This window comes from Mustela nivalis (assembly GCF_964662115.1).
Source record: "Mustela nivalis genome assembly, chromosome: 2".
NCBI classification, from domain to species: Eukaryota; Metazoa; Chordata; class Mammalia; order Carnivora; family Mustelidae; genus Mustela; species Mustela nivalis.
The window spans coordinates 54,002,274-54,029,015 of record NC_139021.1 but is presented as its reverse complement, the minus strand read 5'-3'; the positions used below and the strand labels follow the sequence as shown (position 1 = coordinate 54,029,015).

Sequence of the window (26,742 nt, the reverse complement as noted above, 5' to 3'; positions counted from 1 at the left end):
TAACAGTTGTTGTCTTATGTAGTTGGCTGCTCCCATACTGGGGGCATAAATATTTACAATTGTTAGATCTTCTTGGTGGATAGGCCCTTTAAGAATGATGTAGTTCTAGACCATTTCAGTAGCAGGGGAAATTACAGGTTTGTGTTGATCTTTCTAATTGCATTTTAATAATTCAGCTTCTTTTTCCTTAATTTCTTTATTTAGAATGTTATCATGCTTCTTCTCACTGAAGGATATTGACTTCTGATAGAATTAATTTAATTCCTTATTTTTTAACAACTGATATAAATTGGCTGCAAAACATTGATAATAATATTATATTAAACAATATACCTTCTAACAGAATTTTAAATTGCCTACATAGTTCTTTCTGTTCCTTGAACACATCCCTTTAAGGACATATATAACATCAAAATGCTGTATTCGAAGTCATTTAAACTCAACTTTTAAAATTTATGGCTATTTTACCAATTTAATATATGATAGGTTCAGTTGTTTCCAATGGTATTTTTAAAATTTAGTTGTTTAGAAATGACTACTGCAGAAGCTCTGTGTGGCAGGTTCTATTTCTCTTTCCTTTTCTGTCCCTTTTTTTCTCCCCACAGAGGAAAACCTTTTCTCCATATCAGAGCATAGAGACCATTTTTGTTTTGTAATAGCTGCATTATATGTAAATGGCTCATAATTTTTTCAATCATAGTCTATTGCTGGCCCCTTGTTTTGGATGCAATCTTATAAAAGCACTTTAGGTACATCTTACCACTTAGTCTCCTTGACATCTCAGAAGTATTGGATACTTAATCACTCCTTCTTGGAATATTTTTCACCTCTTGGTTTCTTTGGACATCCCTAATTCTCATCTTGTTAGACTTAAAATCTTTCCTCCTTCTTTCCTGGATTCTCTTCCTCTGCCTGTCATAACATTTTTATTCTTCAGGGTTCTGCCCTCTCCTCTCCTCATGTTGCACTCACTTCCTAAGTTACTGCATTCACTCTGATGTTTATTTTCATTGCCCACTCCGCGCCCCTCCCCCGCCACTAGTCTTCCATGACCTTAAATTCCAATCCTGTTACTCAACAGGTTTTTGTGCATCTACCTGAGTTTCTCAAAGAGATCTCCAACTCAACCTATACCAACCTAAGCTTATTTACTACCTCATTTTTTCTCATTGTATATTTTTCCAAAATATGTAGTTTAATTGTATCTTTTATCTCTCAGGCTGGAAACCTAAGAGTAATCAAATAAACCACTAAATCCTGTGTGATACTATTTGCTTGCTACTAACTGTCCTCTCTCATCTGTTCCTGCTGCCTTTTTTAGGGAGTAGGAATCTCTCTCTCCTCCACTACATCCTTAAGAGATATTTTTGAAAAACAACTGGACTCTCATTCCCTGCTTTAAGTTTTTCAATGACTTCATGTTTCCTAAGGGCAGTGTCTCTTGGCACTCTGAATGGAATACAAGGCTCTTCATGATTTGGCTCCACCCTCCTGCCATACAATTATTTGCACAGACACTCTACTGGCATCCTGAATCCTCCAGTCATTCGGATTCTCAGGCTTCCCTAGCTCTGTACCTGCTGTGCTTGCAGCCTAGAGTGCCTTTGCCCACCCCATTCTTCAGGTTAAGCTAGGTATTTCCTAAGGGATGTTATCTGTTTAGTGTCAATTGTATGGACTAGGTCCTTTCTTTATCAAATGCTTAGCAGCTATACTGTAAAGGTTTTGATTATTTTTTCCCTTCATTGTGAAATCCTTGAAGATACAGACTTCTTTTTTATTTATGGTATCTTTTAAAAGATTTTTTTTTTTTTAATTTGACAGACAGAGATTACAAGTAGGCAGAAAGGCAGGCTGAGAGAGAGGAGGAAGCAGGCTCCCTCCTGAGCAGAGAGCCTGATGTGGGGCTCCATCCCAGGACCCTGAGACCATGACCTGAGCTGAAGGCAGAGGTTTAAGCCACTGAGCCACACAGGCACTCCTTATTTAGGTATCCTTTGAGCCCATAACAAGGCTCTCTTGCCTTAGGTATTTGATTTAAATGTGCTGAATGAATGGATGGCTACTTCTGCTGTTGAATGTGTTACACTATTAAAACTTTCACAGTTTCTGGAGGATAGACACCCATCTTGTTTGCAGTTCTCTTCTCAATATTTAGCACAATCCCTGGACATCACTGGCACTTAGTACATGTAAAGCCTCATCTTAGGCAATGGTGGTTGTATTCATGCTGATATATTTTCTCATCAGCTGATAACTAGGTCAGAGCTGGAATATCTCACTCAGATATACTAGATTCAGATAGATTCTACCTTTTACACACATTTAATTGAGTTGTATATTTGAACAGATCTATTACGATTTCATCCTACATAACAGTGACTAGCATATTTCACTATGTTAAAAATGTGGTATAAGAGACATTCCTATTCTGAGAAGTTCAATGCCTTCGAACCTCACATAATCTAAATAAAATAACACTACGAAGATAAAACAAGGCTTTCTTTAAAAAAAAAAAAAATGGTCCCCAAATGGATTTTATGTCAACTAATTACGTATTTGTGTGTGTGCATGTGTTCTATAACTGAGAAAGAGATATAAGGAAATCTCAAAGTGAAAGGGAAGAGAACCAAGTTAATTATGAAATAGCTCCTTATGTCAAACATTTCCATTTATAGGTACCTTTAAGTTGAAAATAGAATAGTTTTAGTTGTAAGGTCTACTTTAATTATGTTGTCCTCCTTCTATTCCTTCCCACAAACAAACAATTTGAAATCAAGGAGACTGGTTCTAGAAATTATTTCAGAATCACTTGTTTTTATTTGCAACATTTGGTTTATGAGAATTATTTGGTTATAGCAATATTTATGATGACTAATAGTGGTTTCTAGGCAGCATTGTAAATAGAATTTTATAAATATGTGTCTTGGCAGATGGAAGGTGATGTTGCATAAAGTGAGTCTGTAAAATATGTTTCATAGACTAGTGTAGGTGTTGGTTTTGCTGTTGGGTTTGAAGTTTATTTGGAATTTGGAATTGTGAATTAAAAAATATTCTATCTGGATTGGATGGGCAGCAATTTGATGACCTTCACACTACATTCACTGATGAAAAGATATTTGCATCATTTTTTTAATTAATTTGGTCAGACCTCCTCCATATTGTCCAATATATTTTAAATACTTTCAAAGTATGAAATGCCACTTAAATGTCACTATATTTTAGTAATGCTGATAAGGTAAGGGTGATCACAGGAAGAAACTATGTTTCAAAACTAACAAATTACGCTGAAATAGACACACATTGAAGAATATGAATATTGCTATAATATTCTATATCTTGATTACTAATAAAAAGTATTATGAATATTTTAGCACTCTGGAATTTTTACCTCTTAATGTTTCTTTCCCTTTTCCATTTTGAGTGGCTGTCTTGCGAATTTATACATCTGTTTTATGTTCATGTTAACATTTTTCAAAATGTATTTTGGAAACCCCTTGTAGAGTAAATTGCAGAGCCACTAGTGTATTACTTTTCAGAATTTATGGGTTAAGTTTCAAAGACAAAGAAAAAAAATTCAAAAACAAAAAAATTTTTTAAATATAATTATTAATTTATTTTGACCAGATCACAAATTCAAATAGGTGCAAGGGTCATGTAGGTAATTTAAGGTGATACAGACAGACAACCTTCTAGGGACTAGAACGCCTGCCTGGAGAGTTCAGCCCTTGTCTAAAGGACACCAGAATGCAGTATCAGCATTGCCTGGTTCCCAGTCTTGCAAGCAAGCCTGAAATTTTGCATATTTACTGGACTTTTCCAAGTTTTAAATGTTAGTTCAATTCTTTTGAACACTTTGTTTGCAATCTCTGTTTTAGAGTAATATCTCTTCATAGTGCTTATACCCTTTGTAAGCTCTTCTTAAAGTTTTCATAAATTCAACTCTCTTCTTTTTCTCTCTAAATTATCAAGAGCTTTATGGCAATGTATGAGAACAAAGAGTAAATGTATCATATGGTCTTTAATCAGTGAAGCCTTCCCCCATATAAAATAGCAACCCCCCCCCACCTTATCCCTATATATTTTTCTCCATATCATTTATTAATATTTTACAGATTATATATTTACTTGTTTGTTCATTGTCTTTTCCTCTTCACTATAACATAAGCTTCACAACGATATTTTTTGTTCATTGATGTATGTTTAGTGCCTAGAACAATTACTGACAAATAGTAGGCCCTAAATAAATACCCATTACAGGAATGAATATTCTACAGATAATCAACTGCATATGGGAAGTAACTAAGAATTAGGGATATTTTACCTTGGCCAGAAACGACATCGTCAGAAATAACAACCAACAGTGTATTGGCACTGGCTCATACTGGCCTATAAGATCTGATTGAACGTGTCTCTTAGATCTACATTTAGTGACATCCTATTGTTTACTTGAAGCAAGTCACAGTGAGAGTATTTGTGCTACAGAATCTAGCAAATGGTACAAACATGTCATTTACGAGCACACCCCTGGACACAATAGTTATGAGATACTGGCTTAGCAAAAGAAAGTACTTTTAAACATTTAGAGCACTCCAACAAAGGAATGGCCTAACTCACAGGCAGTATTTAAGTCTGTTTTAGAGATGTACTTCTTCAGATTATACATTGTAAAACTTTGGCATGTAATTTATGGTGTCCTGCTGAAATATTTAAGTTCAATCTTTCATTTTTTATCGACTGAAGTAAGCCCAGGTATTTTATAGTTTTATTTCCACTTACTTATGATAAGAATAGTATATCAAGTATCTGTGAATATGATATTTCTTGTTATATTCTCTCATAAGGTCTTGTTTCTTTGTGTTGTTCCTGGTTATGGTCATATCATTGTGTGCTAGACATTATTTAAGAAACCTCATTTGTGGGAATAATTAGAGGCTTAGAATGATGGACATCGTTCTCTAGAGAGAACTTTTGTTTTCTTATGCCAGCTAACTAGACATTTCCGGCTATCATTTCCAATCTAGGACCATCTTAATGTGAGTTCAAAGTCTGAGGTTCATTGAACCATCCAGATGATGAAGAACCAGGCTATACATCTGTGCAAGGGCTGTGTTACTTATAGTGCCACTATAATGGGGGTACAACTTTTTGGTGTCTCAGTTTAAAGTAATGAGTGATTAATTAAAGCCCTCGTTTTGAACATTTATTTTTTATTTTTCCATTTTTTTTGGTAGAGAAGCCTCTTCTTGTTTTGTGGCTGCAATATTTTATGTTGAGAGAGAGAAAAAGAAGGAGATATTTAAATATCCCCCCCTTTTTTAACCTGAATAATCTTCACTTATTTGAGTCTTCTCCCCCCCCCCCTTTATCTATTTTGTTATCTCTGTCTCTTGCTAAAAGCAGAGAAGATGCTTCCTACCCCTTAGAAATGGGTGGTTGCTATAAATCTGGCTACAAATGCCAAGGTGGGAGGGAATGGTTTGGAGATCTGCTCTTTAGCATGTAGCCTTCTTAACTCCTGTTATAAAGTTCAGTCCCTTGGGTTTTTGTTTTTTGGTTTTTTTCCTCCAGAAAATAATCTTCAGACTCCTATGAGGGGCCAGGTAAACAGAAGTAACTTGTCTTTGTGTGGTAGGATTGTGGAGCTGGAATCATATTAGATTGCACAGACATTTGTTTCTAAACCCCCATTGTCAGCTACACTCCTTACTCCTGCCAGCCATAGAATCTGACCAAAAGCTTTCTATTGAGAAGAATACATTCTCTTCTGATGATGACACTTCTACAAAGAGATGTGTGTGTGTGTGTGTGTGTGTGTGTGTGTGTGTTTCCTCACTCTGCTAACCTCTTGTTCTCATTGTCTTTTTTGAAATTTTATAGTTTTTTATTCATTTAAACTTTAAGATGTTTCGAGGCATAGAAGAGATAAATGCATATTTCAAGCTGTCAAAATGGGTAGAATTAGGATTTTAAATGCTTTCTCAAGGCTCCCATCTATTCTCGTGTTTTCTGTAGTCACTTTTATGCTCATTCCATATCTGTATTTCTAATCCAGATCCCATTTCTTTGCTACTACTACTACTACAAATAATAATAAAAGCAAACATTTAAGTAATACTTATTAAATTGCAACCATTGTTCTAGGTAAGCATTTGACAAATTCATTTAAGCCTCAGCGCCATCATATAGTGCATCAGTTACCTATTGCCAAGATAGCTGTATAACAAACCACTCTAAAATTTAAAAATGTAAAACAATAACTGCTTACAATTTTTCACAAGTCACTGGTTCTACTGATCTGGCCTAAGCCTGAAAGACGTTGGCCTGACTCACTCACCTGTTTACAGTCAGCTGCCTGGTTGGATTGAGTTGTAGATCTAGGATGGACTCAAATAAAACAACTTGGTCCTTCTCTGTGTGGTCTCTCATTTTTCAAAAGACTAGCCTGGGATTTTTCTCATGGCCATAGCAAGATTCCAAGGAAGAGGGCAAGTCTTGAAACCTAAGCTCAGACTGCACACTACCACTTCCTACATACTCTATTGGACAAAGCAAGTCAAAACACTAATCCGGGTTCAAGAGACTAGGAATAGATTCTGCCTCCTTATAAGAAGAGCCACGATGTCAAATGCCAAGTGTCTGGATCTAGTAAAGAACGGGAGTCAACTTTGCCACTTTTTTTCCACAGACGGGTATTATTATCTTCATTTTAGGAGAAAATGAGATATGAAGAGCTAAGTAAGTGGTTGGAGGTCATGGAGTAATTAGATGGTGGCATTAGGACTTGAATTCAGGCAGTCTGGCTTCCATCGGTGCCCTTAACTCCTACAATCTACTCTCTCTCAAGTGGGATATTAAATCAGTTGGTGGAATGATACAGGAGGAAAGGCAAACGATATCAAAGAAGCTTTGAAATAATTCCACAGAGAGAAAAAATGAACAAGCCATATAGAAGAAAAATGAGGGTTAATGTAAGAAGATAACACTAAGAACACTTCTTTGTAAAAAAAAAAAAAAATGGTTTGCATGTACTCTGTGGGTTTTGGAAAGAGAGAAGGCATGCCATTGAAGGCACATGGCTTACCTGGGGCTGCAGCTTGTTAGAACCCATCTCATTACAGTAAAACTGGAAGGAAGGCACAGTAAAAAAAAAAAAAGAGTTACACGGAAGGATAAGATCTCAGTGGTATGAACAGTCAGGGAAAGGGTTTTGCAACTTCTTGTGCCAAGTGCATTCTTAACTTTAAATCTTATAGTTTGGTTGATTAAATTAGTGTATGATGCTCCATGCTCCATTTTTATATAAAATTGATGTGGCAATGTGATCCTCCTTCCCTAGTTAACATACTAGATATACCCAAATGTGTTATGTTGTAGATTTTCTTAAATTTTTACTTATATTTGTATTACTCCCTACAATAGTGTCTTCCTTGATCTCTCAGTCCTGTTTTTCTACCTCCATTTTTTTTTTTTTTTTGTAGCAGCCAAAGCAATTTTTCAAAGGCACATTTGGCCATAGCACTATTCTGCTTTAAAATTATCTGTAATTGGCTATTCTTCAAATTGGCTGCACCAATTTGGAGAACAGTGTGGAGATTCCTTAAGAAATTAAAAATAGAGATTCCCTACGACCCTGCAATTGCACTACTGGGTATTTACCCCGAAGATACAGATGTAGTGAAAAGAAGGGCCATCTGTACCCCAGTGTTCAGAGCAGCAATGAATGCAGTTGGCAAATTGTGGAATGAACCAGGATGCCCTTCAACGGACGAATGGATAAGGAAGATGTGGTCCATATACACTATGGAGTATTATGCCTCCATCAGAAAGGATGAATACACAACTTTTGTAGCAACATGGCTGGGACTGGAAGAGATTATGCTGAGTGAAATAAGTCAAGCAGAGAGAGTCAAGTATCATATGGTTTCACTTATTTGTGGAGCATAAGGAATAATACGAAGGACATGGGGAGATGGAGAGGAGAGGGAGTTGAGGGAAATTGGAAGGGGAGATGAATCATGAGAGACTATGGACTCTGAAAAACAATCTGAGGGTTATGAAGGGGCAGGGGGTGGAAGGTTCGGGGAGTCTGGTGGTGGGTATTAAGGAGGGCATGTATTGCATGGAGCCCTGGGTGTGGTGCATAAACAATGAACTCTGTTACACTGAAAAGAAATTAAATTCAAAAAAAAAAAATGAAATCAATACAAAAAAAAAAAAATCTGTAATGCCCATTATCTTCAGAGTGAAGCCCAAATTCTTTAAGGACACTTATCAGGTGGACACTGTTTGCCTCCCAACCTATTTCTTACCTTCCTTTCTCTCCCAGCTAAATACTTTGCAGAATTGCAAATGTATCATACAGCTTCACGTCTCTTTCCCTTTGCTTACATTGTTCTTTTGACAAGAAATATCTTGATGAACACTGGTTTTCTTTCTTTCTTTCTTTCTTTGCAGTTGTGTAAATGAAACAGTGATTTACACTCCTGGAAACTTTTACTATGCTTGGAGATTAACATAGTATAAATAGTAAAAAATTACCTCACTTTTTTTTTCAGTTACACATCATGTGTTCTAAGGTTTATACTAGGTTGTAATAATACTTGGTTCTCTAACCAAGTACCTATGAATGCTCCCTTAACACAAAGGTCCAATGAGCACCACAAGATCTATAAGAACCTACAGAACGGAGGTTCCACAAACTGCAATCAGAAATGTGTCTGAGTGATGACTGTGGTATGAAGGCAGTGAGAGAGTGGGAGAGAGAGACAGAGAGACAGAGGGAGAGAAATGGAGATTGAGAGGGAGAGAGAGAGCAGTAAGAGAGCCTAACTGGAGAGAGCCTGGCCAGAGTTAGGTCTGCCATCTTCTGCTTTAGTGGAGGGTCTTTGGTCTTTCATGAGATGGACCACAGTCCCTTCCTGTCTTAGCCTGGCTCACTTTGCAAAGAATGTTAGGTGAGTCTGGGCTACAGTGGTCCCCAGGAAAAAGGAAGACAAACCTTAGTACCATCAACGCAGGGAGCTGGTAAGAGCAGCCTTTGTAGAAACATCAGTTTTCTGCATTTGTGGAAACATCAAGTCCCATGGTGTCAGCTTTAAATACTGCTTCCATTCTGGTTTTCTGGGAAGTTGCAGTTAGAAATATTCATAGATTTGGTCTGTTGGTTTGTTATTAGAGAGAACTAAAAAAATATTGGCAATTGTTTCATCAGTTATTGGTTGTTTGGTGTGTTTTTTCCCCTTTTGAAAGCCATTGTGTTTTAACATCTGGAAGAGGTGGGGGGGAAAAACCCCACACATGCATCAGTGATCTTTTGTGCTTCAAAGTGCTCCCAAAACTGACAGGGTCACATTTCTAAATTTCTCAAAATACAGAAGAGTTTTTTAAATAATCGGGTTTCATTTTTCCAGTTTTCAATATCTTAGAAAGCAGATTTGTATACTCTACAAATCAGAAAGCATTAGCATCCATCCTCACAAATTGATACATTGTTACTATAGAAATATAGTTGCAACATGTCCACCTACACTCAGCAGATGGTCTAAATCCTTCCAGTGTTGTGTGGGAAATGACCTTGGTTCACTTTACACTTAAAGCCTCAAGGGCACCACCAGGCAAGTTATCTGTACAAGAGGTCACAGAACAGACAGGTTTACAAACTAAATTCTATCTCGAGCTCTAGGCTTTATTAAATAAATTTAAAATAAACTGTGAAAAGCAAGAGGAAAGAGTGGGGTCGTTTAACCATCTGAAGATATGAGGCAAGCAGGGTGGAAAATTCTCTTGAATCCTGGGCTATCACAAGGCAAGGCTGGGTCTCAACAAAGATTTAACTATTTTGAAATATCTTACTGGCTATCTAAGTTTTAAATTAGATATTTGTTTTTCTAGAAAACTAAGAGTACAAAAATCTACAGAATAGAAACTTTACGTAATGAGTAGGGTGCTAGGCAAATGTAAGACGTTATTGTTTTTGACATTATCAGCAAAGTTGCTCTAGAAGCACAACATTCTTGTTGGAAATACCATCGTGGTAATGAGTCACTCAATTAGAATCATTGATTCACTCACTCATGTAATTATTTATTGATTTATTATGTACCAGTATAGTCTTAGTGAGAATGGAAGAGCAAATATTCCTACTCTTACAGAACTTCCGTTCCCGTAAGGAGAAAGAGAGAGACAATAAAAATAAATAAATAATTAAGGTACATGGTATTTAAGATTGTAAGTACAATCAAGAAAAAAATAAAGCAAACAAAGGGTGTTTGAATAAGAGGGTTAGGGGTTGCAGTGAGGGGAGGCTTCACTGGTAAGGCCTCACTGAGCAGAGTAAGCCCTATACCCTATAGATGTTTGGGGTGGAAATGTGAGAACATTTCATTTTGTGTTAAGAAGAGACAAGAGTCTAGAATTAGTTTGAAGATAGAGCCACCAGGATTTGTTAACAGGTTGAATGTAGGTTGTGACAACAGCCAATGCAAAGACCTTGAGACAAAAGAGTTCCTCATTTCTTTTAGGAGGGGGAAAGCAAGACGGGAGATTGGAGAGGTCATGGCAGGGCCATATGTGTAAGACTTTGTAGACAATTTTAAGAATTTGGCTTTTGCTTAAAGTGGGAACTGTTCATTTTATATGCAGGGTTTTATACGCATACATATTTTACATGCAGATTTTAAGCAAAAGAGTGATTGGCTATATAGGGCTGACATTTGAAAACGGTCACTCTGCCTTGTTGAGAACAGGCTAAAGTGGATTAAGGGTGAAAGCAGGAAAACCAGTTCAAAGAGTGTTGTAATAATCCAGGTGAGAGAAGCTAGTGACAGAGTTCAGGGTGATAATAGTGGGGGTGTTAGGGAGAGGTTAGATCTTATATATAATTTGAAGAATGAGTCATCAGAATTTGTTAGCAGAATGGATGTAAGGTCTGAAAAAGAGAGAAATCAAGGCAAGTCCAGTGTTTTTTTTTTTTGTTTGTTTTGTTTTGTTTTAATCTGAGCACCTGAATGGATGATAATAGTATTACCAGAGATGGGAAAAGGGTGTAGCATTTGGAAATCTCTGTTTTGAATATGTCAATCTAAATTCTAAGGGTTACATTAAAACCTTAGATACATGAATATGTAGTTCAGGGGAGAGCTGGTGTTCTGCATGACAAAGTGATATTGAGAGCCATGAATCAGGATAACATCACCAATGCAGTGAAGATACTTAGAACTGAGACTAAAGGACTGAGTAGTGAGATGCTTAGGCATTGAAAGGTCTGGGAGGAGAAGAAGGGCTGAAAAGTAAACAGAGTAAGAATAACCAGAGACAGGGGGTAGAAAATTTGAAGCATTGTCTTGAAAGCCATGTAAAGTACCATTTTAAATGCTTCTTTGATCAAATAAGGTGAACACTGAGAATGGCTCATGATTGGATTTGATAATCTGGAGGTTATTGGAGATGTAGACCTGAGAGTGGTTCAATGAGTGGCAAAAGCAGGAGAAGGGAAGGAGCAGGGGATAGCGTGGACAAGGCACAGAGCAACAGGGAGGACTCGAAAGGAAGGGATGGGTCAAGAGAGTTGAATGTGTTCTTTCTTTCTTTCTTTTTTTTTTTTTTTTTTTGGAACTTAATATGAACAGAATAACGTACTTGAATACTAATGGAAATGATCCAGTGTAGAGTGGGAAATTGAAGATGTGGGGTTGGGGAGAGAGGAGAGAAGAGAGATTTGAGAATCTGAATCCTTAAATAGGCTATGTTGAATGTGACCAAGTGCCCAACTAAAGGGTTGGCTGAGATAAGGATGCAGGTAGTTCACCTGTAATTACAAGAAAACAGAGTATATGAGGATCTCTACTACCGGCAGATGTGATGGGGAAGCCCCTGAGGGTGTCTTCTGATTTCTTCAGTTTTTGTTTTAGCAAATTGGAAAACGCAGTGACCAGTTGAGAGTGATGGCAGGAGAGGGGTTGAAGGCATGAGGATACATTCACAGGAAGAGTCATGTAAGAGTGGGTTAGATGGTCACAGCATACAAGCATGCTGGAATAGGGCGGAGGAGGCAGGTGGGGGGGTAGTGCTCTAACCATGATTTGCTCCGGGCAGTTCGGTGTTCTAAGGCTAGTTAAAATTGCTGGAGTTCTATCCTTAGCTTCTATCCTCTTCTGCCTCTCCTTCTTGTCTAAACTACACTGCTTTCATTTCTGTGGTTTACCTACTGTCTTGAGGGCTAATTGTTTACACTTTGCATTTATTCCATGATTATATTAATAATTAAAGTTGACCATGTTGGATATGTTTGGCTAAGCTAGGACTTATGACTAGATTTATTTTTTCCAATCCGTAAGTTTTATCACATACCTCTAAATGATGAGAATACCTTAAATAATATAATACCATAATTATATCTAAAATAATATAATCACATATGTTTTCAATGTTCATTTTTATTTTGTTTATGTTTTAATTTATTTTTTATTTATTTTCAGCATAACAGTATTCATTATTTTTGCACCACACCCAGTGCTCCATGCAATCCATACCCTCTATAGTACCCATCATCTGGTACCCCAAACTCCCACCCCCCGCCCCTTCAAAACCATCAGATTTTTTTTTTCAGAGTCCATAGTCTCTCATGATTCACCTCCCCTTCCAATTTCTCCCAACTCCCTTCTCCTAAATGCTCACTTTTAGTCAGCTTTCTCATTATAATTATTTTTTCCCATTTGATTTGTTCAAATTAGGAGATAAATGTGTATCCTATATTGTATTTGATTGAAATATTTCTTAAATATTAAGCATGCTATATTGCTTTAGCTCCTAAATTCATTTGCTAAGACTGTGGGATCCTTTGTCCTCCAGAGTAGACCTAGAATTAAAAGAAATTTTTTTCGAATCGAGTTTGTGGAATGGGATCATTGGAACATCACTATAAATTAGTATATAATTTAATTAATAAGTGATATCTACATCTGGCCATAAAACCTTTACTTCTGTTTAAAGAGTTTTTTGAACAGGCCAAGAGGACATGTATTCTTGGGAATGTCCCTTTTATCTGTTCTGTACTTAGACGGGAAAGAAGGAGAGCAGAGGGCAAAGGAGCCCCAGAAAAGGGAATGTTTTCCTATTTTTAGTTTTATCATTTTAGCAGAAAAAAAAATATTGTGGCTGCCATACAATGGTCAGTATCAGGTGAGAAAAGATACACACAAGAATTTTCAACTAGGCTGTCCTGAACCCCTAAATCTCCACTGATCGATTTTTACTCCAAGTTCAAATTTAGTGACAGAGTTGAATGGAGAGTTGAAAAAAAAGTTTTTTGTTTTTGTTTTTTAAAGATCTTATTTTTTTGGCAGAGAGAGATCAGAAGTAGGCAGACCAGCAGGCAGAGAGAGAAGGGGAAGCAGGCTCCCCGCTGAGCAGAGAGCCTGATGTGGGGCTCGATCCCAAGACCCTGAGATCATGACCTGAGCCAAAGGCAGAGGCTTAACCACTGAGTCACCCAGGTGCCCTGAAAAAAAAGTGTTTTATTAATATTCTAAAATCTAAGTCAGCTTAAACAGAGACCATGAAAAGCTAACACTTATTATGCTTGGTATATTGGAGAGGGAAGTAGAGAAGAGGAATTAGGTCAAAGTAAACGTAATGTGGACTCGAAATCAGAAGTCTGGGTGTTAATTCTGACTTTGCCATTGACTAGAAACCTTAAACAAACTCTTAAAAGTGTGAGGCCCTAAGTCTCACATTTGAAAATGAGGGTTTGAGGTAGACATCTACTGAAGACTGTTCTAGTACTTAAAAAAAAAAATTAATAAAGGGGCACCTGGGTGGCTCAGTGGGTTAAAGCCTCTGCCTTCAGCTCAGGTCATGATCCCAGGGTCCTGGGATCGAGCCCTGCATTGGGCTTTCTGCTCAGCGGGGAGCCTGCTTCCCCCACCCGGAGCCTGCTCCCCCCACCCCCTCCTGTCTCTCTGCCTACTTGTGATCTCTGTCTGTCAAATAAATAAATAAAATCTTAAAAAAACCTATATGTTAATAAAAAATAAAAAATAAAAAATTAAAAAAAATAATAAAATAGAAATAAAAATAAATAAAATAAGAATAACTAAAACAATGCTTCTGTGAAGTGCATATTAAATTCCATCATCTCTTAAAATATAATGGTAAAATTTATTAATGTATTTTATTTATCAATTTTTAAAGAAATAGGTCTTTAGATTTTGATAATAAGATTGTCAGTTTTTTCTTTTTTTAAAAAAGTTGAGGGGTGCCTGGGTGGCTCAGTTGGCTAAGCAACTGCCTTAGGCTCAGGTCATGATCCCAGAGTCCCAGAATTGAGTCCCACATCAGGCTCCTAGCTCCATAAAGAGTTTGCTTTTCCCTCTAACATTTTTCCCTCTTGTGCTCTTGCTCTCTCTCTCTCTCAAATAAATTAACAAAATATTAAAAAAAAAAAGAAGTTGGAAAAAAGCCCATGTAATCCCATCTTCCACTATTTACATTTTGATAGTTTCTAAGATTATTGCCTGACAATTGTTATTGTGAATGGAATATGTTTAAGTAATTATTAACTGAATATTAAAATATTAATTTTGAAACTGGATGCCTTTATGGAGTTGTCTTATTTTAAGTTATTTTTAGTCCATGTTCTTATTTTCTTCATATACAAAACTCTTTTATATGAAAATACAAAATATTTAATTTTGAACCCCTATTACATAAGGACTCCTTTCAATTATTAGTACTTCATAGTCTTTGAAAATATTTTAAAACAATTCCTTAGTTATTTTAGAATAATACGTCCAGAACAATATGTTATTTCTAGAACAATATTAATATTAGTGTTGGGAGTAAAAAAGTTTCTGGCTGTTACTGATTTTTTTTTTTTTTTTTTTAGTCACGTCATTTATTAAGAAGTTAAGAAAAATGCAGAATAGGTGTTTGATGACTTTTTGGCATCTATGATAATTGCAGAGTATTTCTCCTTCATCTCTTATTTGTTTGTATATTTACTTAATTTTTTTTGAGAGAGAGAGAGCATGCATGCACTTAGGTGTGATTAGCAAATGAAGCGGAGGTGGGAAAACAAACAGAGGGAAAAGAAGAGAGAGAATCCTAAGCAGTCTCCATGACCACCACAAAGCCCTGATCTCACGACTTTGGGATCATGACCTGAGCCGAAATCAAGAGTCAGGGGCTTAACTGACTGAGCCACCCAGGTGCCCCTTTCTTCATCTATTTTTGAAAGAAATGATATTAACAAGCCTTCTAGCATTAAACTATTCTTACATTCTGGAAATGAGCATCAGTGGGTCATATAATAGAATTTTAAAACAACAATGCATTATAAATTTTAACATTTTATTATCAATTTTAGCTGTTAAGTTTATATCAAGATGAGTCTGTGATTTTATTTTCCTGTATGATGTTTTGGTCAGGTTTTGTTTGAGGGTTATATTAACTTTATGTAAAGTGAAACTTTCCTTCTTTGTGCTCGTGAAAATATTCCTCCTTGAAGTCTGAAAGAATTATCCTATAGCACATGCTTTGTTGTTGTATAAAAGCTTTGTCAGTGCTTTCTTTTGTCATTGATTTGTTTTGAGGGAATGCGGTTCATTTATTCTTTTTCCAGGAAAAAAAAATGTCTTTCAAGCAAATTTTCAAACTTACAGAGTTGACTATATAAACTTAATAACTTCCTTGGGAACTTGAAAAGAATGGGAATTATGTGTAGATAATAGTATATATTATTTAATATATTTAAAATTATCTGGACATTATAGCTCCTCTTTAAAATGTTTTTCTCTTTCTGGGAGTAAATCTTTTTGTAAAGAAAATGCTTAATCTAGACATATGTGCTATGGTGAGAAAAAAAAAACAACAGCAGAATATGCTTAATCTACATTTTGCATGTTGTGCTTTCTACCATATTTTAAACTCTTTTTTTCCATTTTATTTTATTTTATTATATTTCTTTTCAGTGTTCCAGAATTCATTGTTTATGCATCACACCCAGTGCTCCGTGTAATATGTGCCCTCCATAATACCCACCACGGGGCTCACCCAACCCCCCATCTCCTTCCCCTCCAAAACCCTCAGTCTGTTTCTCAGAGTCCATAGTCTCTCATGGTTTGTGTCCCCCTTTAAACTCTTTCATTGTAGAATAAAGCACAAACAAAGAAAACAGACAAAAAAAGAATTAGAGAGCAATAAATTATTATGGAGTAAATAATAAAAAAAAACCACTTTATTGAGGTGTTACTATCGTGTAAAAAGCTACACGTAATTAATGTATACAACTCAGCAAATTTGTGAATAAGTATATGTCCATGAGACCATGAGCACCAAGGCTGCAAACATATCCATTGCTTCTCATAGTTCCCTTCTTACCCCTTTATTGTTATTATTTGCTTATTTATTTTGTGATAGAGATACTTAAGATCTATCCTCTTAACAAGTTTTAAGTACACAATAATATTGTTAACTGTAGTCTCTGTGCAATAGTTACTATATAGTTGTTATATAGTTACTATCATGCTATAGTTACTGTGCTAATAAAACTTATTTATCTTACGTAACTGAAATAAAGTGAATAATCTCATTACCGTCACTTAGGTTCAGAACAGAACTTCAGCAGTCATTCCATAAGCCCCTCCATTTTTCCATCTGATTTTGTTGAATTTTACTTTTTATTTCTTTTCATTGAGATGTAATCAACATATAATATTCTGGTAGTTTTATATGTATAACCTAATGATTTGATGTGTGTAAGTATTGCAAAATGATCACCAAAATAAACTTAGTTAATATCTATCATCACACACACAAATTTTTCCCTTGTGATGAGAACTTTTAAGGTCTCTTTTAGCAACTTTTGAATATACAATGGAGTATTGTTAACTATGTTACCTTGCAGTACTTTACATGCCCATGATTTATTTATCTTATTTTCTAGTCTTTTTTTTTAAATTTTTTATTTTTTATAAACATATATTTTTATCCCCAGGGGTACAGGTCTGTGAATCACCAGGTTTACACACTTCACAGCACTCACCAAAGCACATACCCTCCCCAATGTCCATAATCCCACCCCCTTCTCCCAAACCCCCTCCCCCTAGCAACCCTCAGTTTGTTTTGTGAGATTAAGAGTCACTTATGGTTTGTCTCCCTCCCAATCCCATCTTGTTTCATTTATTCTTCTCCTACCCACTTAAGCCCCCATGTTGCATCACCACTTCCTCATATCAGGGAGACCATATGATAGTTGTCTTTCTCTGCTTGACTTATTTCACTAAGCATGATACGTTCTAGTTCCATCCATGTTGTCGCAAATGGCAAGATTTCATTTCTTTTGATGGCTGCATAGTATTCCATTGTGTATATATACCACATCTTCTTGATTCATTCATCTGTTGATGGACATCTAGGTTCTTTCCATAGTTTGGCTATTGTGGACATTGCTGCTATAAACATTCGGGTGCATGTGCCCCTTTGGATCACTACGTTTGTATCTTTAGGGTGAATACCCAATAGTGCAATTGCTGGGTCATAGGGCAGTTCTATTTTCAACATTTTGAGGAACCTCCATGCTGTTTTCCCTTATTTTCTAGTCTTAATAATGGCTCTTCTCCTTCCAAAAGTACTCACTATTCTGACTTTCATAATTACTTCTTTGCTTTTCCTTGTGATTTTATCACTCAATTTTACATGCCCACTTTTAAAAACTTTATATTACTTTTAGGTGTCTTTTAATTTACACATTTTCTCTCCTTTCTCTCTTTCCATTCTAATAAATATCTTGAAGAACCCGGGGAATTGGACTGGTAGAGTTTTTCACAGTTTAGCATATTTCTTTGTCTTCTGCATTTCTTGTAAATGGGCTACTGAATCCAGTGGCTTGATTAGATCCTGGTTGCATTCCCTTGCCAACACTGTAGCTGTGATGCATTCTTTCATTAAGAAGTACATAATGCTAGCTTTTCACTTTTTTTTTTTTAATGTTAGCATCCACTGATGCTCAACACCTAACATTCTAAAATGTTAATATTCAAATTCTCTCATTTGCTTTTCATTCAATAACTGGAACAATTTTACAAGATGTTTTTTCCTAAGCTAGTAGGTTGCTCATTGGTATAAATTATAGGGAAGTAAGGACAAATGCTTGGTTCTTTTATTTAACCAATTTAAAAAATTACTGTGGTAAGAACACAACATGAGATGTCCCCTCTTAATAGATTTTTAAAGTGCACCTTACAGAGTTGTTATCTTTAGGAACAGTGTTGAACAGCAGAACTCCAGAATAAGCCAGTCACAGGAGGACAAATACCATATGATTCTACCATATTTTTTAAACAAAATTTTTTTGCTTTCACTCATGTTTGAGGAAAGTAACCATTGTAAGACTGCAATTATTCCCAAGAGTGCACAGATAGATTATTCATAGTTCCCCTTTCTGCTTATCTGACTCCTATTTTAATTTATCTTTCAAATTTAAGTATAGATTCAGCTATGCTATACCTGAGACAGGTAGAAAAAGAGCTGTGTCCATGGGAAACTTTATTTCTGTATGCTTTACTCTCTTTATGTGTTGGGGAAATGCACCGGATTTCATTTTTAGCGTGTAGTGAATTCCAATGTGTATGGACAGGCAGGGGTACAGTGGAGGAGGTGGGCAGGGTGGGGGAGGTGGGAGATATGGAGAGGAGAGTAGGGGGTTGCGGACATATCCTGTTTTGAGGGTGGACAGGAGCACTCCTTTGACTGTGGATTATTCATCTACTTCAGTTAGGCAGTTCTTGCAGACTGAATGGTTATGTCTCCCCAAATTCATATATTGATCCCTCAATGTGATTGTATTGGGGATTGGGCCTTTTGGAAGTGATGTGGTCATGAGAGCGGGACCCCTACGTTCGAATTAGTGGCCTTATAGAAGAGGAAGAAAAAGTACATTCACCAAGGAAATGTCCCATGAGCTCATGGTCAGAAGGTAGCCCTCACAAGCCAAAAGAGAGCCCTCAAAATGCTGACTCTGCTGGGGCCCTGAGCTTGGTCTTCCAGTTCAAAAGGGTGAGAAAATAAAAGTCTTACTTAAGCTATTCAGTCTATGCTATTTCATGAAGGAGCCCAAGCCGACTAAGACAAAAGATGGGAAGTCAAACTGGAGAATGACAGGGCCCAAGGGCTTTCAGTTTGGGAAGGCCACTTTTTTGTTTTGTTTTGTTTTGTTTTTATTTCCCCTTTCTTGCATAAGCCATCTTTGTATCTGTGAAAAATGTTCACCCTTCCTTCTAGAGTCTGTAGATCATAAGGATCCTTCCCAGCAGCCAGGTCGGAGAGAATATGTTACATTTTAAGAAAAGTGGCTTCTATTAAACAAATAACAACACCCTGCCAGTGGCTGCTCCTTCTTCCCTCCACCCCCTCATTCGCCTCGGGGCAGGAACAGATCAGGACAGAAGTCTTTCTCCCAAAGCCTCTCCTGCTTCCAGTCCTGTTCTACATTTATTCACCATGAATGGGAATTGGCAGAATTTGCTTTAGAAATTTCTCTGAAAACTGCACATTTTCAGGAAGGGAAGTTGCACATCAGCCTTTGATGTTTTTCTTCACACTAATTCGAATTTACTGTATTTGGTAGTAATTCCTGCCAAAGATTTGTGATACATCTTTGGCAGTATTTACTAGTTTCAGAACTGATAAACATTTTTTCCTCATTTTTATTTCTTTTGCTTCTGTCATTTTGAAGAAGAGATCTTTATAGGGGTTCTCATGAGATTATTTCCCATTTTCTTCTTTAAATAAAAATGAATGAGTGGGCGCCTGGGTGGCTCAGTGGGTTAAGCTGCTGCCTTCGGCTCAGGTCATGATCTCAGGGTCCTGGGATCGAGGCCCGCATCCGGCTCTCTGCTCAGCAGGGAGCCTGCTTCCCTCTCTCTCTCTCTGCCTGCTTCTCCATCTACTTGTGATTTCTCTCTGTCAAATAAATAAATAAAATCTTAAAAAAAAATGAATGAGTAAAGCTTCTATAAGGCACTTTATTATTTGAACCAGGAGACAGTTAATACTTCCTATAATAGTAGTTCTCAAAGTGTTCCTTAGAACCCAATTACCTGTCACATTAAAAGGAGTTACAGGAGAAAAGCATGTCTTGGTCAAATAAATGCTAATAATACATATGAAACAAAATTAAAAATGTTTCTTTCCTGAAGGGCTTTTTATCACCTTTACTATACAGAAGGGCATTGTGAATCTACAAAACAAACATAATATGCAGGGTTTCCCAGAACTTAGTTGAACTCAGTATCTTTTTTTTTCTATAAAAGATCACAAAGGAAAACCAAATTTGTAGACTATAAAAATACTGGTATGACAACATGATTTCCTAATTGCAGGTGAAGAAGTTGAGAACAAAGAAAAGTCTTCTGAATGTGAGCCTTGCAAAGTTAATTATAAAAACATCCCTCCACCTCCCCTTTCCTGCTCCTTCCTTCCCTCCATTCATGCAACAAATGCTTAAATCTCGCTTTGTGCAACACAGAACTGCTTACTTGACTATTAATATGAGGGAAGTTACATGCTCATCTCCTGCTTTACGGGAATATTGTGAGAACTGCATGAAGAAGGCATTTTTAAAGTGCTGTGACAATCTCATTGCCCTAGACTTAAACCTATACACTAATGCTTTTCAAATATGCTCTTGTAACACACTGATGTGTTGAGATTCATTGTGACATATGTTGCAAATTTCTAATATTTCCAAGTTAGTGATATTATAAAGTTTTCTTTTTAAAAATAGAACATACTGTGTTCCAGGTTAGGCTTATAACAGCATCATTGTCGCTCATTTGATTTTTAATATGATTTCTTAAGTGGAAAAGAAAGAGGAAAAAAGTCTAGGTAGTCTTTGGATATTGGGGCAAGCCCTGGGGTTGGACTGTCTCTGTCATTTCTCTGTGGCACGTGAGGGTAGCCCATAAAAGTTGCAAACTGAAGCAGACTAGGTGCCCTGAAATAATGAACATTCATCATTTGGGTAAATTAAAAGCAGCCCCCAAGGGCAGTGACTTGAAATGTTGTTGGGATGTGAATTTAGTCACATGTGCTGTGAGGCCCGATAGTAGGGAACGAGTCACTTGGTAGTTACTGAGTTTCGTGGTCCTTGGCAGAAATATGATTTGGGAACAGGGAGCTTGGGTAGATGGTAGAGTAGGAAGACCCAGAGCTCACCCAGTCCCACTTTCACAACTAGATATTTTCCACTTCCAAATCAACAAACCAGAGAGTGATCAAACGACGGGCAGAACAACCTCCACAATGAAATATAGAGTAGAAGCTGTGGCTGAAAGTTCAGGAAGGTCAGAAAGGTGGAGGGCACTGCAGGCACAAAGAGGGCAGAGAAACAGGACCTTATACCAGGGTGTTCTCACGGTAGGAAAGACTAATCCCCATAATGTTTGGCTTTAAAAACCAGAAATATAATTCCTTCTGAGAAAGTCCAAAGCTTACTCCAATATTCTTGTGAACAATATGGCATGAAGGCAAAAGTTTGACCACCACCCGTGTGAGTGAAATCTGAACATTGAAAGAGAATTTTTATTTGCTTATAATGTTGTTGACAGAAACCATCAAATCACTTTGGTGCCCTAGAGTTTTCTTTTGGGGCTAAAGAATTTCATATAGGAAGAGAATTACAAGCAGATGGGAACCAATGGTCAGTGCAGACGCAATCCCACCTTACTGGAAAATAGATGTGAACACACACATCCAGTAAGGAGAAGCCAATCTCAGCATTTAAAGGGAAGAGGACACACTAACTTTTCTACTTTAGTTGCAATGAAGCCGATTTTATGACTGAGGGCTGACTTGCTCTGCTCTTCTAACCTAACTGCATCTGGCAATAAGAACAAGTACATTGTGCCTGTATATTGGTGCTCCACTGTATAAAATTGTGACCTGGCACAATCCCCTTTGGGCAGATTTTATTGGGCACACTCTTGCAGACAGCACCAGAAACACAGGGTCATAGAGACACTTTTGAGTCAATTCTCCACACTGAATTATTCCTTTTCATCTCAATTAGCATATATTCTTTTAGATACAGTAAAAATACAAAAAAAAAATGAGGAAGTCTTCCTTTTGGAAAACATGTTGTGGACAAAGCACCGTTTACCTATGTCTACCAAGTGCTACTGGTTTTGTCATTTAACTAGCTATTTGGAGAGTCAAGCATGCCAGTAAATGATTTAAACTCTAATGCATTTTGTTCACAGAAATAACCTCAGTCATGGTAGTCAATGTGTCAGGAAGACCAAAAGATCCTATTTAATATATGATGTACCTGACATTATACTCTATTAATGGAAATATTAAACCAGTTGTTGTTACTATGTAGTATGCATGGAGTTAAAATTCATAGGATGTTTTTCTGACATCTACTCTTGAAGTTTTCATGGTAGAGAGCTTAGGATTCGATGCTTTGATGCAGGTATCCTAATAGGTGTTAGGCCTCCTGAAGTCTTGTTGGAAGCTGTAACATGAGCCAGAACCAGGTTTGAGGACCTTGATCTTGCTTTTGAGATGGCTCAGTGGAAGGCAATCAGATAGTGATGAATCTGTCTCCTCCTTAACTCTGGAGGTCTGCATACTCAGCTATAGAGTCCCATGGGTGGAGCATGATAGGCAAGATTCACATTGTACTGGGAGGTTGGTATGCATCTTCCTTAGAAAGTCAAACCTTGGACTCAGGTCCATCATTGTAAGATACACACAAAGAAAGGGCCTGATGAAAATTACTATGTTCCCTGGACTTAGACATATTACATTAGACTCCATGAAACACTTCACATCCTCAAGGGACACGGAGATAATGAGGCAGAGGAACAAAATAGATGAGAGTGGGAATCTGCATTTCAGGAGATAACTGGGTCTTAACAGTTAAGATAACAGGGCTGGCCCCAGCAAATGATTCCTGGCATCCTTGTTTGAGGTTGTAATCCCTGAATACAGCAATCATAGTGGGGTCCTATAAGAGTGTACTGAAGACGAATTGGTCAAGTTGATGGCCAGCAGTTCGACAAGTGTACATTAGACTCTCCCCAGGAGATTTCCGGGTTAGGGAATATGTCACCAGAGTACCTTATTCTGCATACTCTCAATGCTGACCAAGAATCTGAGGTGGGAATCATGGGAGAAGTAGCCTAAAGGAATGGAACCATAGCCATGTGGGGTAGAAATTAGTCCAGAAGAGCATTTAGGTCCCTCCTGTCTCTCCTTCTTTCCACTTCTTTTGATATCACTATTCTTGCCTCTTTGAGCTGGCTCTTGGTGAACTAGGGGAATGGTGCCATTTTGTCAACAACACTGGGCAAGAAGAAGAAGGAGGATGGGAAGAAAACCAAGGGGCTATAAGCAAGAGGGAAGGAGGCATCTTTTGACTATTTATCTTGGGTTTGCCGCTTGTTTATCTGGGTCCTTCTAAATGTATCAGTTTGGGGTCCTCATCTTAGAACATTGTTATCAGTCACTGGGTGTGAGACCAAGATAATATTATTGTTTTTGTTTTTAAAGTTCCTCAGGTTGTTATATATACTCAGGATTAAGATCTAATGAATTCTATCAATAGGCCAACACAAAGGTGTGTAATAATTGAAAATTTGACACAAGAACTTGGATAGTAGTACCTGTTTATGTATCTAAATCTTCTTATTAGTTGCTCTATTTGTATGAATTCTACTGTGAAGTTTTCCCAAAGTATGCTCTGTAGATTGGTAGTTCATGGAACATTTATAGGGTGGTGTCGACAGTGGGGAAAGCCTTGTTTTCCTGCTGTGGTCTTGGTAATGGGTTTCAGGACTCCCTGTGTCTACCCATTTCACCCACATTCATACATAGGAAATGAAATGTTCAGAAATTCTGTCAGCCCCAAGCCTCATTTTCTCTCTTGTCATGTTCTCTCTCCTTTCATTAGATTCAGTAAATATATGTGTGTGTGTGTGTGTGTGTGACATTTTTTGTTTTCTTCATTTTCATCATCCCCAATAATGTAGTATGAGACATTCCCTAAACCCAGCTGATCTTAGAATGTATCTTTTTCTCCCTTGGAATATTACTCTACACATGCCCTATGGCAACATACTTGGGAAGGTAACACTATGAGTTTAAGCTGAGAAAAAGGATGAAACTAGCATTTTTAAAAAAGATTTTATTCATTTATTTGACAGGTAGAGATCACAAGTAGGCAGAGAGGCAGGCAGAGAGAGAGAGGGGAGGAAGCAGGCCCCCTGCTGAGAAGAGAGCCCGATGCGGGACTCGATGCGGGGCTCAATCCCAGGACCCTGGGATCATGACCCCAAGGCAGAGGCTTTAACCCACTGAACCACCCAGGCGCCCCAGAAACTAGGATTTTCTAGGGTAGGATCTTGATGCCTGTGGCTGCCTTCTTAAAATTTGCCATCTCAGTGATGGCTATCAAACTCCATTTTGCTCTTGAATTATGAATAGCTCTTAAGATTTTAACAGTTTTAAATAGTAGTCTATTTATTTTTTCCCTAGAAGAATCAAGTGTTCCAATTTTATTTCCCCCCCCCCCACAAATATTATGTGGGTGTGGAATGGGAAAGGAAATTTCCAACTGTTCCCTGCAGGCAGAGCAGGCCCCTACCAGGCTGCTTCTCTCCAGTAATGAAGGATCCTGGATCTCCTAGAAATGTCAGTTTTTATTTCAAATGTCAAGCATCTTATAAACAAGTCTCCAAGTTACATTTCCCTGTCCCTTGCCAGGTGTCCTTTAGTAGGACAATTCTTGGGAAGGACAGTGCCTTGGAGCACTCTGGTGTTTATTGCCTCTGTACTTAATTCTAAAGCTTTGCAAGTTCTCTCACACAGTAACTCGATCAACCGCATTCTGTGGCTGTGGAAACTGTTGTTCACAGAGGTTAAGCAAATTACCATGGAGCAGATGAGTGAGCGACCTGGGAGTGGTTCCCGGACTCTTAACCGCTTTGGCTGGTGTGTTGCCTTCCATTGCTTCATGAGGGTACAAGCTGGCCTGTTTCTTTCCCTTATACTTAATTTGAATTAGGTATCTTAATTCCCATTTCTGAGTTGAAGTCAATTGTATTTAAACATCATAGCTAGACTGTTGTCTTAATAGAAAAATAAATTATAAACACCTGAATAGTGGTGACATCTAATCATCTAATCATTCAAAGTCAGCATTGATCTATTCTTCCTTCTTCATCTCCTTTCCCCTCATTCTCTCCAGGCTGCTTACAAATATATTCAATGTATCAACAAAAAAGTTTTAATAAAGACACTGCCTGAATATTAGCATTTTAGACAAAAAAAAATCGATTTGATGTTAACATAGTCTTATACTTTACATACAGATATATATATATATATATATATATATATATATATATCTGTGGATAATTTTAAAACTCTTTGTAGTGGCACAGTTGGCTGAGCACCAGACTCTTGGTTTCAGCTGGGGTAGTGATCTCGGGGTGGTGGGATGGAGCCCCGGGTCAGGCTCTGTTCTTAGCTCAGAGTCCACTTGATTCTCTTTCCTCTCTCCTTCTGTCCCTCCCCTCCCCACTTCAGCTCTTTTCTCTCTCAAAACAAACAAACAAAGCTAACTGTAAATAAAGAAAAATATTAAATACATAAATTCTCCATTTTGACTTATATTTTTCCATAAAGCATAGCCATTCTCTAACAAATAAATACTTATTTGTTTTTAAGATTGTATTTATTTACTTGACAGAGAGAGGGGTGGGGGATGAGCGCACAAGCCGGGGAACAGCAGAAGGAGAGGGAGAAGCAGGCTCCCTGCTGAGCAGGGAGCCCAATTCGGGACTCAATTCCAGGATCCTGAGATCATGACCTGAGCCAAAGGCAGACAGTTAACTGACTGAGCAGCCCAGGCACCCTGAATTGGTATTTAACAAATTGATTGATTGTGGTCTTCAAGCTAAATGAGATCATCTCTCTTCGAATCTAAGCGACCTGAGCCTGGGGAACCAGAAACCTGGCACCTCACTGTGATGATTCCCTGGGCCAGGATTTCACAGCTGCATTCACAGCCACCCAGGAAATACGCCACAGTCGGGTCCTGCAACATTCTACCTCCTTCAGAAGAGCAGAGCATCCTGAGTGCTATCTTCCCCTGTCCTCATATTCCACTGACCCTGACACACTGCCTTGAAAAGCCGTAGGGCTGATTTTGTGCAGAGTGCAGGGGTCCTCATCACACACATTCTGGAAGTTGCACTAATATGTACACATGACTGCTGCCTCCTCAGCTTACCACAGGGGGCAGACGCCGACTGATAAAGTGTTTAAAGAAACAAATTGCCAAGGACAAGCAGGGAGCTACAAAAATGTAAAAACAAAAACAAAAACAAAATGAAAAGAACACATGTTAAAACGTCTTTTCTTGTGCCACCTTTAGTAGCCCAACACAGAGATGGTGTTTATTTCACTTATTTATAAATAAACAACTCTTCCTGAATGCTAAAGATATATAACCATAAGGGTTAAAGCTAGGGTGATTGAATATTTCTCTGCAGAAAAATACTTCTGGGTAGTGTTCTCCTTTTCACATTTCAAAGTTCTCTTTTTGTATTTACAGTTTAATAATTCTATGAATATGTTTCACTTAAATATTATAATCTCCCAAATGAATAACACATTCTTAGAAAATGCTGTCTTCATAGGAGAAAGCTCCTCGAACATTCATTTTAACTTTTC

At 37.5% G+C, this 26,742-nt stretch overlaps 1 long non-coding RNA gene across 8 annotated transcripts in view; it reads left to right on the top strand.

The window, feature by feature from the left end:
- LOC309859060 overlaps nt 1–26,742 on the top strand; it is a 98,681-nt gene that overhangs the window by 51,196 nt on the left and 20,743 nt on the right. The window lies entirely within an intron of this gene.